General features: G+C 32.6%; 1 long non-coding RNA gene across 2 annotated transcripts; it reads right to left on the reverse strand.

Annotated features, from left to right (window-relative positions):
- Positions 1-12,351: 12,351 nt before the first annotated feature.
- Positions 12,352-16,934, reverse strand: LOC149926157 (uncharacterized). 2 transcript variants are annotated; one of them, XR_016476867.1, is made up of 4 exons: positions 16,825-16,934; positions 16,710-16,758; positions 14,401-14,502; positions 12,352-12,635 (listed from the first exon to the last, which is right to left on the reverse strand). It is a non-coding gene; the product is annotated as an uncharacterized LOC149926157 (long non-coding RNA). The 2 variants fall into 2 exon arrangements; XR_016476866.1 differs by lacking the exon at positions 16,710-16,758 and having other exon boundaries at positions 16,825-16,933.
- Between the last annotated feature and the right edge of the window lie 578 nt (positions 16,935-17,512).

Consider the following 17,512-nt stretch of genomic DNA (forward strand, 5'->3'; position numbering starts at 1 on the left):
AGCTAGAAGTGAAATTTTATTATGAATGATATAAACGCAGCTAGAAGTGAAATTTTATTATGAATGATATATACGCAGCTAGAAGTGAAATTTTATTATGAATGATATAAACGCAGCTAGAAGTGAAATTTTATTATGAATGATATAAACGCAGCTAGAAGTGAAATTTTATTATGAATGATATAAACGCAGCTAGAAGTGAAATTTTATTATGAATGATATAAACGCAGCTAGAAGTGAAATTTTATTATGAATGATATAAACGCAGCTAGAAGTGAAATTTTATTATGAATGATATAAACGCAGCTAGAAGTGAAATTTTATTATGAATGATATAAACGCAGCTAGAAGTGAAATTTTATTATGAATGATATAAACGCAGCTAGAAGTGAAATTTTATTATGAATGATATAAACGCAGCTAGAAGTGAAATTTTATTATGAATGTTATAAACGCAGCTAGAAGTGAAATTTTATTATGAATGATATATACGCAGCTAGAAGTGAAATTTTATTATGAATGATATAAACGCAGCTAGAAGTGAAATTTTATTATGAATGATATAAACGCAGCTAGAAGTGAAATTTTATTATGAATGATATAAACGCAGCTAGAAGTGAAATTTTATTATGAATGATATAAACGCAGCTAGAAGTGAAATTTTATTATGAATGATATAAACGCAGCTAGAAGTGAAATTTTATTATGAATGATATATACGCAGCTAGAATTGAAATTTTATTATGAATGATATAAACGCAGCTAGAAGTGAAATTTTATTATGAATGATATAAACGCAGCTAGAAGTGAAATTTTATTATGAATGATATAAACGCAGCTAGAAGTGAAATTTTATTATGAATGATATAAACGCAGCTAGAAGTGAAATTTTATTATGAATGATATAAACGCAGCTAGAAGTGAAATTTTATTATGAATGATATAAACGCAGCTAGAAGTGAAATTTTATTATGAATGATATAAACGCAGCTAGAAGTGAAATTTTATTATGAATGATATAAACGCAGCTAGAAGTGAAATTTTATTATGAATGATATATACGCAGCTAGAATTGAAATTTTATTATGAATGATATAAACGCAGCTAGAAGTGAAATTTTATTATGAATGATATAAACGCAGCTAGAAGTGAAATTTTATTGTGAATGATATAAACGCAGCTAGAAGTGAAATTTTATTATGAATGATATAAACGCAGCTAGAAGTGAAATTTTATTATGAATGATATAAACGCAGCTAGAAGTGAAATTTTATTATGAATGATATAAACGCAGCTAGAAGTGAAATTTTATTATGAATGATATAAACGCAGCTAGAAGTGAAATTTTATTATGAATGATATAAACGCAGCTAGAAGTGAAATTTTATTATGAATGATATATACGCAGCTAGAATTGAAATTTTATTATGAATGATATAAACGCAGCTAGAAGTGAAATTTTATTATGAATGATATAAACGCAGCTAGAAGTGAAATTTTATTATGAATGATATAAACGCAGCTAGAAGTGAAATTTTATTATGAATGATATAAACGCAGCTAGAAGTGAAATTTTATTATGAATGATATAAACGCAGCTAGAAGTGAAATTTTATTATGAATGATATAAACGCAGCTAGAAGTGAAATTTTATTATGAATGATATATACGCAGCTAGAAGTGAAATTTTATTATGAATGTTATAAACGCAGCTAGAAGTGAAATTTTATTATGAATGATATATACGCAGCTAGAAGTGAAATTTTATTATGAATGATATAAACGCAGCTAGAAGTGAAATTTTATTATGAATGATATATACGCAGCTAGAAGTGAAATTTTATTATGAATGATATAAACGCAGCTAGAAGTGAAATTTTATTATGAATGATATATACGCAGCTAGAAGTGAAATTTTATTATGAATGATATATACGCAGCTAGAAGTGAAATTTTATTATGAATGATATATACGCAGCTAGAAGTGAAATTTTATTATGAATGATATATACGCAGCTAGAAGTGAAATTTTATTATGAATGATATATACGCAGCTAGAAGTGAAATTTTATTATGAATGATATATACGCAGCTAGAAGTGAAATTTTATTATGAATGATATAAACGCAGCTAGAAGTGAAATTTTATTATGAATGATATAAACGCAGCTAGAAGTGAAATTTTATTATGAATGATATATACGCAGCTAGAAGTGAAATTTTATTATGAATGATATAAACGCAGCTAGAAGTGAAATTTTATTATGAATGATATATACGCAGCTAGAAGTGAAATTTTATTATGAATGATATATACGCAGCTAGAAGTGAAATTTTATTATGAATGATATATACGCAGCTAGAAGTGAAATTTTATTGTGAATGATATAAACGCAGCTAGAAGTGAAATTTTATTATGAATGATATAAACGCAGCTAGAAGTGAAATTTTATTATGAATGATATAAACGCAGCTAGAAGTGAAATTTTATTATGAATGATATAAACGCAGCTAGAAGTGAAATTTTATTATGAATGATATAAACGCAGCTAGAAGTGAAATTTTATTATGAATGATATATACGCAGCTAGAATTGAAATTTTATTATGAATGATATAAACGCAGCTAGAAGTGAAATTTTATTATGAATGATATAAACGCAGCTAGAAGTGAAATTTTATTATGAATGATATAAACGCAGCTAGAAGTGAAATTTTATTATGAATGATATAAACGCAGCTAGAAGTGAAATTTTATTATGAATGATATAAACGCCGCTAGAAGTGAAATTTTATTATGAATGATATAAACGCAGCTAGAAGTGAAATTTTATTATGAATGATATAAACGCAGCTAGAAGTGAAATTTTATTATGAATGATATATACGCAGCTAGAATTGAAATTTTATTATGAATGATATAAACGCAGCTAGAAGTGAAATTTTATTATGAATGATATAAACGCAGCTAGAAGTGAAATTTTATTGTGAATGATATAAACGCAGCTAGAAGTGAAATTTTATTATGAATGATATAAACGCAGCTAGAAGTGAAATTTTATTATGAATGATATAAACGCAGCTAGAAGTGAAATTTTATTATGAATGATATAAACGCAGCTAGAAGTGAAATTTTATTATGAATGATATAAACGCAGCTAGAAGTGAAATTTTATTATGAATGATATAAACGCAGCTAGAAGTGAAATTTTATTATGAATGATATATACGCAGCTAGAATTGAAATTTTATTATGAATGATATAAACGCAGCTAGAAGTGAAATTTTAATATGAATGATATAAACGCAGCTAGAAGTGAAATTTTATTATGAATGATATAAACGCAGCTAGAAGTGAAATTTTATTATGAATGATATAAACGCAGCTAGAAGTGAAATTTTATTATGAATGATATAAACGCAGCTAGAAGTGAAATTTTATTATGAATGATATAAACGCAGCTAGAAGTGAAATTTTATTATGAATGATATATACGCAGCTAGAAGTGAAATTTTATTATGAATGTTATAAACGCAGCTAGAAGTGAAATTTTATTATGAATGATATATACGCAGCTAGAAGTGAAATTTTATTATGAATGATATAAACGCAGCTAGAAGTGAAATTTTATTATGAATGATATATACGCAGCTAGAAGTGAAATTTTATTATGAATGATATATACGCAGCTAGAAGTGAAATTTTATTATGAATGATATATACGCAGCTAGAAGTGAAATTTTATTATGAATGATATATACGCAGCTAGAAGTGAAATTTTATTATGAATGATATATACGCAGCTAGAAGTGAAATTTTATTATGAATGATATATACGCAGCTAGAAGTGAAATTTTATTATGAATGATATATACGCAGCTAGAAGTGAAATTTTATTATGAATGATATATACGCAGCTAGAAGTGAAATTTTATTATGAATGATATATACGCAGCTAGAAGTGAAATTTTATTATGAATGATATATACGCAGCTAGAAGTGAAATTTTATTATGAATGATATAAACGCAGCTAGAAGTGAAATTTTATTATGAATGATATAAACGCAGCTAGAAGTGAAATTTTATTATGAATGATATAAACGCAGCTAGAAGTGAAATTTTATTATGAATGATATAAACGCAGCTAGAAGTGAAATTTTATTATGAATGATATATACGCAGCTAGAAGTGAAATTTTATTATGAATGATATATACGCAGCTAGAAGTGAAATTTTATTATGAATGATATATACGCAGCTAGAAGTGAAATTTTATTATGAATGATATATACGCAGCTAGAAGTGAAATTTTATTATGAATGATATAAACGCAGCTAGAAGTGAAATTTTATTATGAATGATATAAACGCAGCTAGAAGTGAAATTTTATTATGAATGATATAAACGCAGCTAGAAGTGAAATTTTATTATGAATGATATAAACGCATCTAGAAGTGAAATTTTATTATGAATGATATAAACGCAGCTAGAAGTGAAATTTTATTATGAATGATATAAACGCAGCTAGAAGTGAAATTTTATTATGAATGATATATGTTCCCTCGGAGAAGTTTTACAGTCACCGTTACTGTTTTTTGTTGGGGTGCGTGTGTTTGTGTTGTCTTTGTGCTGTGCATGTACAGGTTTTCTACTCTCCAACTTCTATTTATTGACTTAAGGGTAAATTTTGTTTAAATTTGATAACAGTTTGTTATCTGAAAACTGAAGTGATGCCGTGGGGACCTTGGGTGATTTAACATGTATTGACCTAACAATCAAATTTCGGGTAAAACATTTGAGAAATGATTTATAAGGCTTTTCTAGCTGTAAAGATTAAAATACATGTATACTTGCGCATTTCATAGGACAAAAGGCGATTAAAAGATAGGTTTAGAAGTCCATGATAATGTCTAACCAAAATAGTAAGAAATGTAGATTGTCCACTGATCTGTCGTTGGCTTTAAAATGTATAAGGTTTGCAAAATAAATCAGAGAGCAGATAAAAATTATAACTTTATATATTTTCTTAAATGTTGATCTGTTTTAAATTTTTTAAATAACCCTCTATTAAAAAAACGGCAAAGGAGTTAGGATCAGCGTTAACACCATATAATTAAAAAGAGATGAGCCCAGTTTTCCAATTATAGTATTGTGGATTTTATATAAAAACAGTTCTTTGAACTGAAAAAAAACGGCGTTTATTCTTTTAAATATTACGGCTAAGAAGGGACATATATTAACAATATATATTATATGAATATTAATTTAATACGTATTTTTGTTAAATATTTTTTTCAGCTTGCCTGATAACTAAATTTTCACAATGGTGATGTATCGGTAAGGATTGCTCATTTTTGAATATATATAAACTAGTTGGTATAGCTAATTAAACTGGTCTTCGCTCTCTTTACCACCTCGAATCTGAAATAATTTAAATGCTGTGGCTTACGAGATGTGATAATAATAAAATTCATTTGAAACACCTTACGCTCATTATAAATAAAGAATAAAAATCATGAGATAAATGCGTTAGTAAAAACTGTTTTCATTTTAAAAACCGACTAGTTCGTGGGAAAACACCTTCCTGCATGCATGTCTCACTCTCCCCTATGTATTTGATTCATTAACATATAGTTTGATATAATTTTTGGGAATCTTGATTTAGTAAAAGGTTAAAAGTAACGATTATTAATACTTAAAACTTACTGATTTCGTTTTTATGATTTTCAAGCTTTGGACTATTAATACCTATCTTGTTTTGTTGTATATGTCACTTAATGGCAGCATTGAATAAAAACGCAAGCCAAAGTTCATAGGTACATATGTAATCAGATAAACCCTTAGTATATATAGTCATGGGAACCATGGCGAGTTAGTTAGTACATCTGTAAATATGTGTTTTACTCATTCACTATGTATGTAAATAAAGTTTATTGATTCATTAAAAGTTTCATCATTCGCAACAAAATGGCGACGGGGTACAAACGACTTCACACAGGGGAGAGAGCATGCGGCACGAAGGCTAAGCTACAGGGAATTGTGGCGATCGGTAATAAAAGGACGGCTATATAGAAGATACGTCCAAAAACAATTACCGGTAAATATAATTTTCGGAACTTAAGCCTAACATATGAATAACCCAAATCTCCAAGTACAAATTTCACAAATTGCTCAACAAGCAACCATGTCAGCGGTTTAAGTAAAATTGGACCATTTTGATATTCGATCGCAATCCTGGTCCTTCTACTCCGAAAGGCTAGATGCCTATTTCACTGTCAATAACATTACTGAAGATGCACAGAAGAGGGCAATTCTACAAACAGTCTTGGAAGCTACCACGTAGTAATTATAAAGAAATTTCTTCAGACCAGCCACTATTCCTACGAAGAGATATCCGGAATTGGTGTCAGTCCTAGACCAGCATTTCAATCCCAAAACCATCCAAAATTGTGGAACGTCTATTATTCAACAACCGTAACAGGAAGCAATAGCTATTACTATTTCAGAGTTACGCCAACTATTTGAATATTGCTGTTTTGGTAACACCTTGGGTGAGATGATCAGTGACTGGTTAGTCTGCGGAATCAACGACGATGCTAGGCAAAAGCGACTCCTGGCTGAGGAAGACACGCACACGTTAAAGGATGCAACCCGCATCATTTAAGCTATGGAAACCGTCATAAAGAACACGTATCAAATAAAGAATGACGACTCCAATTCCTATTCATCCAATGGCAGGTTAACTAATTGCATATCTTATCAGAATAAACGATCAGATCAGGGATCAAAGAAGAAACTACCAAAGCAGCCAACTGCAGCAAATCCTCCAAACAATGCCAGTTACCAAAGAACCAAGTTCACGCCAAGCTCACATCAATGCAATAAATGTACGTCAACAACTCATAAAAGACATGTATGCCCATTCATCAAAGATAAGTATTTTTATTGCGAGAAAATTGGACATATAGCCAAGGCATTTCAATCAGCTGTACCAGATAAAGGCAACGTCAGAAAGCGAGAAAATGGGAAGCCCACGTCGAGTTGAGTACATCATATAGAGCACGACCGAAAAATATATCTTCGAGAGTATGCCTTCCCTGTCAATCATATCATGTTGGAGACATAAAACTATGTATTTGTACCCCCATTCCGCTTTAGCACTACGGCGGCCTACGAGACTAAACAGGCCAGGACAATAGCACGCTTGCGAAACAACATTCGGCCAGTGAGACAGCCATCGTGACACGCTCACAAATAGCAAACAAACGCCCTCATCATGGCCCAACAGTAGGCGACACCATGGGCTGCCCGAAACCCTCGATCGCCCAGCTGAGGACTAGAGTGACTTATTCTTCCATTGCAAACTTCCCTCCCCAGATGGTTATAGAATGCCAAGTATGGAACGCCCCTTGGGCTCCAGTGACCCAGCGCACCGAGTATGGAACACCCCAAGGGCTCCAGTGACCCAGAAGGCCGCTTGTGGAACGCCCCCAAGACTTCAATGACCCAGAACGTCGAGTGTGGAACACCCAAAGGGCTCCAGTGACCAAATTTAACCAATAGATAGGGACAGTGGGAATCAGTGGGAATCAGTGGGAGACAGAAGAAACGGACTTTCAAACACCAGCTCCAGATAAAGTCACCTACCAAGTAAATGGAATTGACGTCAAGTTTGAAGTGGACAACTGCTCTGGTTACTCTATAATATGTGAAGAAAATCTTAATCGATTTCCTCGATTTCCTCAACTTTGCAATATCAAGAAATTTTTAAAACCCCTACGTTGCTAATCCGGGACTTCACTCAGAAATTTAGGGATCACAATCGTCCAGGTCAAATTCAAAAACAGACAGGATGAACTACCAATACTCGTAGTGGAAGGTCAAATTCAACGTCCAAATTTGTGTGGAAGAAAATGGCTATATTCCGAACTTTAAATGTTACCTCCTATCAATGATAGTGAAGTCTACCTGAATTAATGGCTTCAAAAGTCGCATGATGACTTAGGCCTAAGGTGGTGCCTTGGGTATTAGCCTAGCTGATTAGCTTATAAGAGCGGAGAGCGGACTCAAAACAACATGTTAGAGAATGTTCTTAAAAAACATGAAGAAGTTTTCTAGCCAGGTCTAGGAAAACTGAAAAATATTCAAGTTTAGCGTTATATCAAACGCGATGTAGTTCCCAAGTATTTGAATGCTCGTACAGAACTGAAGCGGATAGAAACTGAGGGAATTCTCAAAAGAGATCCATTTTGAAGATATGCATCACCCAGCAATTAAGTCAAATGGTAAAATCAGAATTTGCGGCGATATCAAATCAACTACCAATCCTGTGAAAAAAACCGAGATCTATCCGATCCCGAGAGCGCAAGATATCTTTGCTAGACTGTGGGATGCAAGTATTTTTTTGAAATTGATTTGAGAGAAGCATACAACCAGTTAGAACTCCGTGCAGAGTCCAGAGAATATACAGTTATGAATACATCGATAGAGGTCGGGGATGGTTAACTTTTATTCAATAGATAAAGCTCTCAAAATTATTCGTAAAATGTTTTGATCAAGTAATTTATATTTATGTATTATCCGATTAATTTTTTCATAAATTTGTAAAATTAATCGGAAAAACACGTTTTTTTCGATAAAAAGCTAAAATTTTACGAATAATACATATTTTTTAATCATTTTCCGAAATATTAACCGGTAAATTTGTTTGTTTACATTTTTTTCCCAAAAAAATCTATTTAATCATGGATAATGATTAACCGTTACCGACCTCTATGTAACATCGAGAGGTCTTTTTCAACATAATCGTTTACAATATGGAATCTATTCATAAGCTGCAATATTCTGAAGCCATATGGAAATGGTGCTCCAAGAGATAAAGCAAGTAATGCCATTTCAGAATGATGTATTACTCGGTTCGGCAACTTAGTCAATTCTTATCAATAATTCAACGTAAGGGCCGGCGAATACGCAAGGAAAAATTACATTTCTCCGTTTCAGAAATAGAATATCTAGTCCATAAACTTGACGCAGAAGGTATCCACCCTTTAAATTGCAAAATGGAAGAAACCATGAACGCGCCAGAGCCCGATAACATTGAAACATTACGTTCATTTATAGGAATGATTTGAGCCACGAAGTTTGACAGCGGCAGAAAAAAACTACTCACAACTAGAAAGAGAAGCCTTGGCCATCGTTTTCGCTGTTACTAAATTCAGGGACTATCTGTACGGGAAGAAGTTTATACTCCTGACCAACCATCAACCTCTAGTGTCATTGCTATTATCACAAAAACCTGTACCACCCACGGCAGCCGCCCGCATTCAAGATAAGCATTATTACTGGCAGCGTTACAGAATGAGAAAGTAAAAGTTCGAGAAAAAAATAAGGTAGGTTACCTCTACCTCACACAGAAACCAAGACACCAGTACCAGCAGCGTACGTCTTTCTCATAAATGAAATTGATGAAAGTCCAGTTACAAGTCTTGAACTAGAGAAAATGACTACGGTTGGGAAATACATGCAGCATGGATTCCTTTAAAAGAAACTAGAAGGATAAATGGAGACATACCGGCGAAGACAGGATGAGTTTTCAAATTTTTCAATTTCGTTATGGACAACGGTACATGTTTTATCAGTCAAGAATTTAAAGACTTTACATCGTAAACGGTATAAAACAAATGACCACGGCTCCGTACCATCCTAAGTCAAATGGACAGCCAGAGAGGAGTGTGATAATTATAAAAACTGGACTCTAGAAAATCTCTGGTGAAGTAACTGAAGAAATGGAAATATTTAATCAAGGACTAGAGAGGTTCAAATCTGGAAGTCTAGAAGCACGGATCGCCCGAACACTCATGAGATATCGGAGGACACCACTATCATCAGGAAAAACCCCGGCTGCAACTGATGATAGGGAGGAATATAACTACAAGACTCGTACTATGTCATCCACTGTACCACATTTAAAAATTAACCCATGAAGACTCAGAGGGAAGAAAATGCTTAAAATAAACCTGCGAAATTATTAGCAAAACTAACAGTTAACCAACCAATTTATATCAAGAATTACGGACGAGGAGCTCGTTGGAAAAAAGGGAAGATAACAGCACATCTAAGAAATATCATGTATCAAGTGGAAGTGGTATTTGGCCCTGTACGAAGACATCAAAACCACATACGACCTCAAGTTCAACAAGCAACGGAGCCCATTCTCGTTCCTAAACATAAGACTAAGGTTTTAGTTATGCATAACCGATGATGCATTAAACCAACAGGACTACGATTCCAGGTAATCAGAATCCAGCCCAGAATCCAGCAGTGATGTCACTTCCTAACAACAGGACACCAACTCAAGTAATTTCTTCAAGGAATCAAACCGTAGCGACACCACCAAGGAATCCTGTTCTGATGAATCAACCGCGACAATCACTCATTCAGAGGGGAGTTCATTCGAGAAGTAGAAGTCATCCGAACTCTTCTGAAAGTACCATTCTACAGCGGTTAGACCTAATGCCGCCATCAATGGATCATTCTGGTTCCTTCAGTCAATTGAGGAAGACCTCATAACAATATAGAACCATTTCAAGACAAAGACCATTAGCTGTGTCCAGTGGCGTAGCTGAGAACTCAAAGGCCCCCCGCAAAAATCTCTATGAGGCCCCCCTTTTTTATGATTAGCGGGGCCCCCCCGAACCTCGAGGCCCCCCCGAACCGCAGGCCCAGCGGACCATCAGCTACGCCACTGGCTGTGTCACATTCGCGTTCTAGAAGAACTATCAACAAACCTATAAGATATCGGACAAACTTTATAATTATAGACATCTCAATCTTTTTAAAAAGGAAGATATTGTTGTGTATGTCACTTTATGCCAACATTGTATAAAAACGCGATCCAATCAGGGTCCAACCAAAGATCTTAGGTACATACGTAATCAGATAAACCATTAGTTTATATAGACATAGGAAACATGACGAGTTAGTACATCTGTAATTATGTGCTTTTAATCATTCACCATGTATGTAAATGAATTTTATCGATTCATTAACACGTTTCATCATTCACAACATGTTTCCACGTTCATAAATGGTTCTCCTCGTATTTTATATGAAACAAAGTTGGGTTAAGGATTTGGAAAGCGACTCTTTCCGGATAAAAGTTTAATCCCATTGCTTTGATCTCGAATTATTTCAATGAATGACCTTAGCCACAAAGACCTTAACCTAATTCCTTATCTTACCTTTCTTCGTCTGTGGGGATATATTGAGTCAGAAGAGCTACTTCTTACTTTGAAACATGAAGCAATCGCATCTGAAGCAATTTTTTCAAACCCAAAACTCAAATCATAGTAAAGCCAAAATATCTTATCGTGGTGCAGTACTTTGGAATGCGCTACCACTGGAACTAAAAAGTATAAATAATAAAGACTTAAATTGTTTAAATTGAGGTGTTTAGATTACCTAAAGACTGTGGAAATTGTTTAGACAAATTTGAAACTTTTCTCTTTCTTCGGTTTTAACTTCAATTTAAAGGACCAATATGTAAACTAGCCTCTGGCTAATTGTTGATATCCTCAATAAATATTATTTTATTATTATTATTATTATCCCACTGTGTGTACAGCCTTGTTGGTTTGATTAGTAACTGTTGTTGTGCACGTTAAATAAAAGCATTTCATTTCATTGCAATAGTTAAACAATAATTTTTTAGAAATGATTCGCCTTAACAGGGGGGCATCCACGAGCACTCACGAGGCAAAGCGCGGAAAGGGAGGACCGCAGATGACGTTTCCTCTCTGGCCCCAAAGCGAAAAGAAGCGCTGCCGTAGCCTTTACCTTATCCTCTTTCTCGCTGATTGGGTTTGGAAATGAGTTTTACATCCCATATATTTTAACTCTTTTGAGCCATTTGAGTGAGTCTCCCAAATTTAATCGCGTTATGTACCTTAGTCGACAATTGGTTTTTCTGACACTTCAAGCTTTAATATAAGGTTTTTTAAAGGCGATCTTAAATTTGCATCATCTCAAAACATTAAATTTATTGTGATATACAGCTAGGAGCCCGCAGTCTAAATATCGAGTAACCAGAAAATTACCCATCTGCACGAAAAAATGGTGGGTGGGTATTTTGGGTTCTTTTAGGCCAAGTTGTATGACGGGTACGTGGATATTTGATATACCCACCAGAACCCGACGTTTGACCTACAAACATTTTTTTTCCATTTTTGGTTTTTTCTTTACTGAGAGCTAGAAATAACACGTCATAATCAATTATGTTGATTCGCAGCTCTACTTAGAAAGTTGGAAATCAAAGAATAAAAACAAATGTATCGAAATAAGAGAAAATAATAATTTAATTTATGAATTAAGAACTTCAAATTTATTTATGAAACTTTTAAATTACATACAGCAAGTGAAGTGGATATTATATTTTTGGTAATATTATACTTGTACTTCACGTGAATTTGAAACTCATTGATTATCTGAAAACCTGGCCATTATCAAAGAGTATGCATTCCCTGTATTAACATCCTCAATATCTACCAAATCTCTCTTAATACGGAAACGTTTTGGTTTTAAGATGCCTTGGTCATACGGGTTAGATGTATCTCCAGGTAGCATCTTCTTCAATTCGCCTAAAAAATATTGAAGATAAATTCAAATAACATATAGAGGAAAATAATTAATATACTAATTGGTTTACGATTAGGTTAAAACATAAAAATCGTAAAATTTCTAAGGTAGATTGTGCAAGGATATCATAAGTTATTTGTTGTAAATCTTTTTCAAACTTCGGCTATTAGACTGTTCGTTTTTTATATACTTTAAAGGTAGTTTGAAATTTTCTTAAAAGTTTCCAATAAACGATTGATTTAAATAAATATTTGAAGACATCATACCAACAAATTATTAATACTACGATTAACAAACAAACTTGGAAATTGCATATTGTTATTTTTATATAGCTACCCTGTTCTTGGAAAATTTTATTTTGCTTAGAATAATCAAATATTCTGGACAAAATGTACTCATTTTAATTCGTTGTTTTTAACAGCTTCAAATATTTCGCTTTTGGTTTAATCTTCTGCTATTAATATAAAATATTTTTATAGAAATTAATAAATAAATAAAGAATTAATGAAACAAAATGGGTTTAAAAATGATACCACACAACATTAATGAATTCTATAATTTTATTCAATCATCTAAGGAGCAAAATCTGAAACTAACTACTAACTTCCCGCTCGCCTTTTGTCAAGAAACGTTTTTTACAACAAACCCGCCTAGCCAGTTTTACTCCAAATTCATAACCGACACTTTTAGTGGCTGCATAGAGTTATTAAAATTTATAAAAATAATTTAAATTTTAATTATTTTTTAAAAAAATGAATTTTTAGATAATATGCAAACTTTAAAAAGAAACTTTTATCCGAAATTTAACTTGGAAAATAAATTAAATTGGTTTTATACCCGAGAAAAAAATCGATCATTTTCAAAGAATTTTAATTCTATATAATTATATTATATTATAATATAATTATATTATATTATAATATATTTTACTTTCCGCTCGAGAATGAATATAAAAATGAAAATACACACTTATTTCAATAAGAAGCTTCTTTGTCCTGCTTGATTGAGTTTGAATTTTTTAAGATATATGAGAAATGTGTTCTCCGAATTGTTGAAAACGGGAATTTGTACGATACAGGATGAAAATGTTGTTGTTAATTTGTGGTTGTGAAATAAACTCTTTTTTAAGTAGGCTTAAACTAAAAAAAATAAATAAATTAACATATTACTAATATACTTGGACGGATTTGGAAGCTTTGTTAAAATATCATTCGTTTGAATAAATTCGTATTCTAGTTTGTCCGAACTTTATAAATATGCCTCATGTTTGGCACTAACTACCTTTATAATTTGGGAGCTTCCACAACGTCCCAAAATTCAATTTGTAGCGGGGAACACGGACCAATGTACGGGTGGCGGAGTGGTTAGCACTTTCGCCTCGCAGCAAGAGGAGCCGGGTTCCATGCCTACTTGTGGCACTGGCTGAAAACTCGGAACCTTTCCAACTGCGTTGAGTTTGCAAGTTATCTCCCCACTGATTAAAGGGGGTTTCCCCCGAGTTCTTCGGTTTCCCCTTTCCAGAAAGGCTTGTACAGGTTAACGGTTATAGTTAGTGTGGGGAGCTGTTGACTCGCGTGGCATGAAGGGCTTGCCACCACCCTCCTACGCGTTGTAACCCGGCCACCTGAATTATTGGCTTTAAAATTCGCTCGATAACTTAGGCCTAAGGTGGTGCCTTGAGTATTAGCCTAGATTATTTTGTATTAAATGAATAATTTTGAAAATGATTGTGCTTTATTTCCTCTCGCACTTCACTATTTTACTTACTTAGTATTTCGATTTCGGTTTTGGAAATGGCAATTGATACCTCAACCATGCAATAGGTCACGACGATAAATAGTAAAGTAAGTCCTCGTTTCATTTTCAAATCTGAGGAGGCAATATTTCAATATGGATTTTATTATGTTTGATGTTAATAAATTATTTTTCTTAAATTATTTTTACTAAAGCTGAAACCCTAGGAATGTTTTGTGAGGTACAAAACCGCTAGATGGCGACAGTATTTCTAAGTTAGAAATTAATTTTCTTTTAGCCTTACGCTGTTCAAACTGCTACTGTATAATTGATTATTTCTTTAACCGAGGCTAACAAAATCCTGAACAATACCAATTAATTAAATTAATCACATCACTTCCACAAAGTAATTCAAATTAAATTAGTTTTTACATGGTTAGAAGTGTTTGAAAGAAGTTAAAGAATATATATAGTTAATAACTATTACACAAAATTAAACCATCTTTATCCATTTAATCCATTATCATAAAAAGAAGTACTAAACTTTTGCAAACTTTGTTTTTGAGCGGAATTACCAAGTTTAGGAATTTAAAAAATTCATAAATTAAGGTTTAATAAAAAATTTACACTGAAATGACTTTAGAATATATATCAGTCATATTTTTAAAATACATAATTATTCTACCGTAGCCCAAACGGCCAGAAAAATTACATTAACCATCACATTGACAGATTTTGACCTTCATTAATTATTTAAATACTGTTAAATCCTCTTAAGTCTTTGCGACTTTCGAAAATTTATTTAAGGTGCTTTAAAGAAAACCAAAAATTATCTGGAAAGCTGCCGAAAACGTCCTCGAAAATTGGAAACTACAAAATTGTGAAGGACAACGAAAAATAACAGAGAGGGTGACAATTTAATGACTATGTTTCGCTGATATCTGAGAACCCTGGAATTTAAAAGGTCAGAAATTTTGCACGGTTTCACCAATAATAATAATATTTGACTTTTTGCGCTCTCAAAGTGACGAGCTGCCCAACGATGTATCTTACATTTGAAAATTTTAATGCCATCCTGTTTATTAATTAAAAGGTGAATATGAATAATGGGATGTGGTAAGTAAAGTTTACACTTTCAAAAAAAGGGAAAAAATCTACCTTCAATAACTATTCAAGTGAAAACCTTTAGATAAAGCATAGTTGAGTCAATCTTGGGGTGGCGGAGTGGTCAGCACTTTTGCAGCAAAAGGTGCCGGGTTGGATCCCAGGTTGTGGCACTGGATGGAAACTGGGAACCAATCTTACCGTTTTGTGTTTTGAAATTATCTCCTCAATGATTTAAAAGGTTTTCTCCCGAGCTCTTCGGTTTCCCCATTCCATAAACACTTGTTGAGGTTAACGGTAATGATGAGTGTAAGGAGCAGATGGCTCACGAGGCATGAAGGGCTAGCCACCACCTTCTACGCGGTGTAACCCGGCCACTCGCTATTACGGTATTAAAAGTAACTATCTGATTTTGGGCAGTGGTGGTAATTTAAGTTTTAGCCTAGCTTATTATTATAATTATATTTATAATAAAACACTTTCCCTATACACGTTGCCAAAACTCTTATCGGAAATTAATACGTAGTTATACACTTATTACGGAAATTAATCGCTTGTTCTCGTAAATTACCTAGTTTCAGTCATTTAATTGTTGCGTATTCAAAGTGCTCTTTTAATTGAAATTGGTGTCTGCAAACTTTTTAACAGACTAGATTATCACTAGTTACACTAAAAACAAACCATATTGCTTTTTGTTAGTAGAGTTCACTTCAATTTCGTTTTTTCTCCCTTTAATAAATTATATATAACTTTAATCTAGAAATTGAAAATCTCCCACTGTGGCTTCAAATGTGTCACTGACTTAACAAATTTCATATTAATATCTTACATTGTTTTAATAGTTTAATTTTTTGATGACAATCGTGAAATGTATTTCTTCCCACCAAACCCAAAGAACCCCCGCTTTATTTAGATGCTTTCCAACTGACGTCGTCTTAACTAACCAGAATTTGGCTAATTACTGATTCTTCACTGTCAGTAATTAACCGTCGCTAATTGCAGTTCTCGAATTATTTTTTAACATTTTTATTTCAAAAGAATGATAGATCTCTACATCTCAATCCTTACTGTTAATATGAAAAGGGGAAAAACTTCTTTAAATTTACATACATTGTAAATACCATTGATTTAATAAAATATCATTTTAAATACCATTGATTTCATATTAATTAACTAAAATAACAAATAATTTCCTAATTCTTAATCCTTCTTGTGAAATATTAAAAATATAATTCTACCTTTTTGGCCTTCCTATTCTTAAAAAATAACAGAACTTTCCTTCAAAATCTTATTGAAAATGAATAAAATATGATATAGAACTCTCCGTTTCAAGCCAAACTCTTGATAACTTACTTAAGTATTACTTCTCAAATGGTGAAATTTTGATCTACTCTCCACCAAAATTTTTATCTTCTAAGTAGCAACGTACTCTCGAAATATTATTGACCAGATTAAAAAATGAAACTAAGAGACACGAAAACATTAAATATTGGAGGTAAAAATTTAATAAACAAACGTTTTTAGTACCAATAAATTGGCAATTTATGAATTGAACACAATTCAATTTAAGGACAATCTAGTTCGTAGAAAAATAAGCTATACATTTTTTCTCAGCAATACAATGGTTTTATCGAAACACGTTCGCAAAATTAAAAATAATTGCTACACGACACTATATGTATGTAAATTAAATTATATGTATGATATAATAAATTTAAAAGACTTAAGCTCGGTTGAAATAACGGTTAGTTCTTTTCGATTCATTGTGTTTGAATAAATAAATAACCTACGAGTCACCAATGATATTCGCAATTACAGGTACTGATTGTGCTAGTGTGAAAAAAGTCTGGACATTTTGCCTAATATTTAAAATGCTATTGTGGTGTAAAGAACCTTTATCGCCTTTGTAACACAATCATAAGACCGCTTTGCCTTTTTGAGCTAATCAATGATACTTTTTCCAGTTAGTGGAAGCAACTGCCCATAGGCCTGGAAGCATTTCTATAAATTTAAAAATCGTTTTAACTGTTATGTTGTGCTT

Source organism: Leiobunum rupestre, chromosome 10 (assembly GCF_980474605.1).
Source record: "Leiobunum rupestre chromosome 10, qqLeiRupe1.1.hap1, whole genome shotgun sequence".
Taxonomy (NCBI): Eukaryota; Metazoa; Arthropoda; class Arachnida; order Opiliones; family Sclerosomatidae; genus Leiobunum; species Leiobunum rupestre.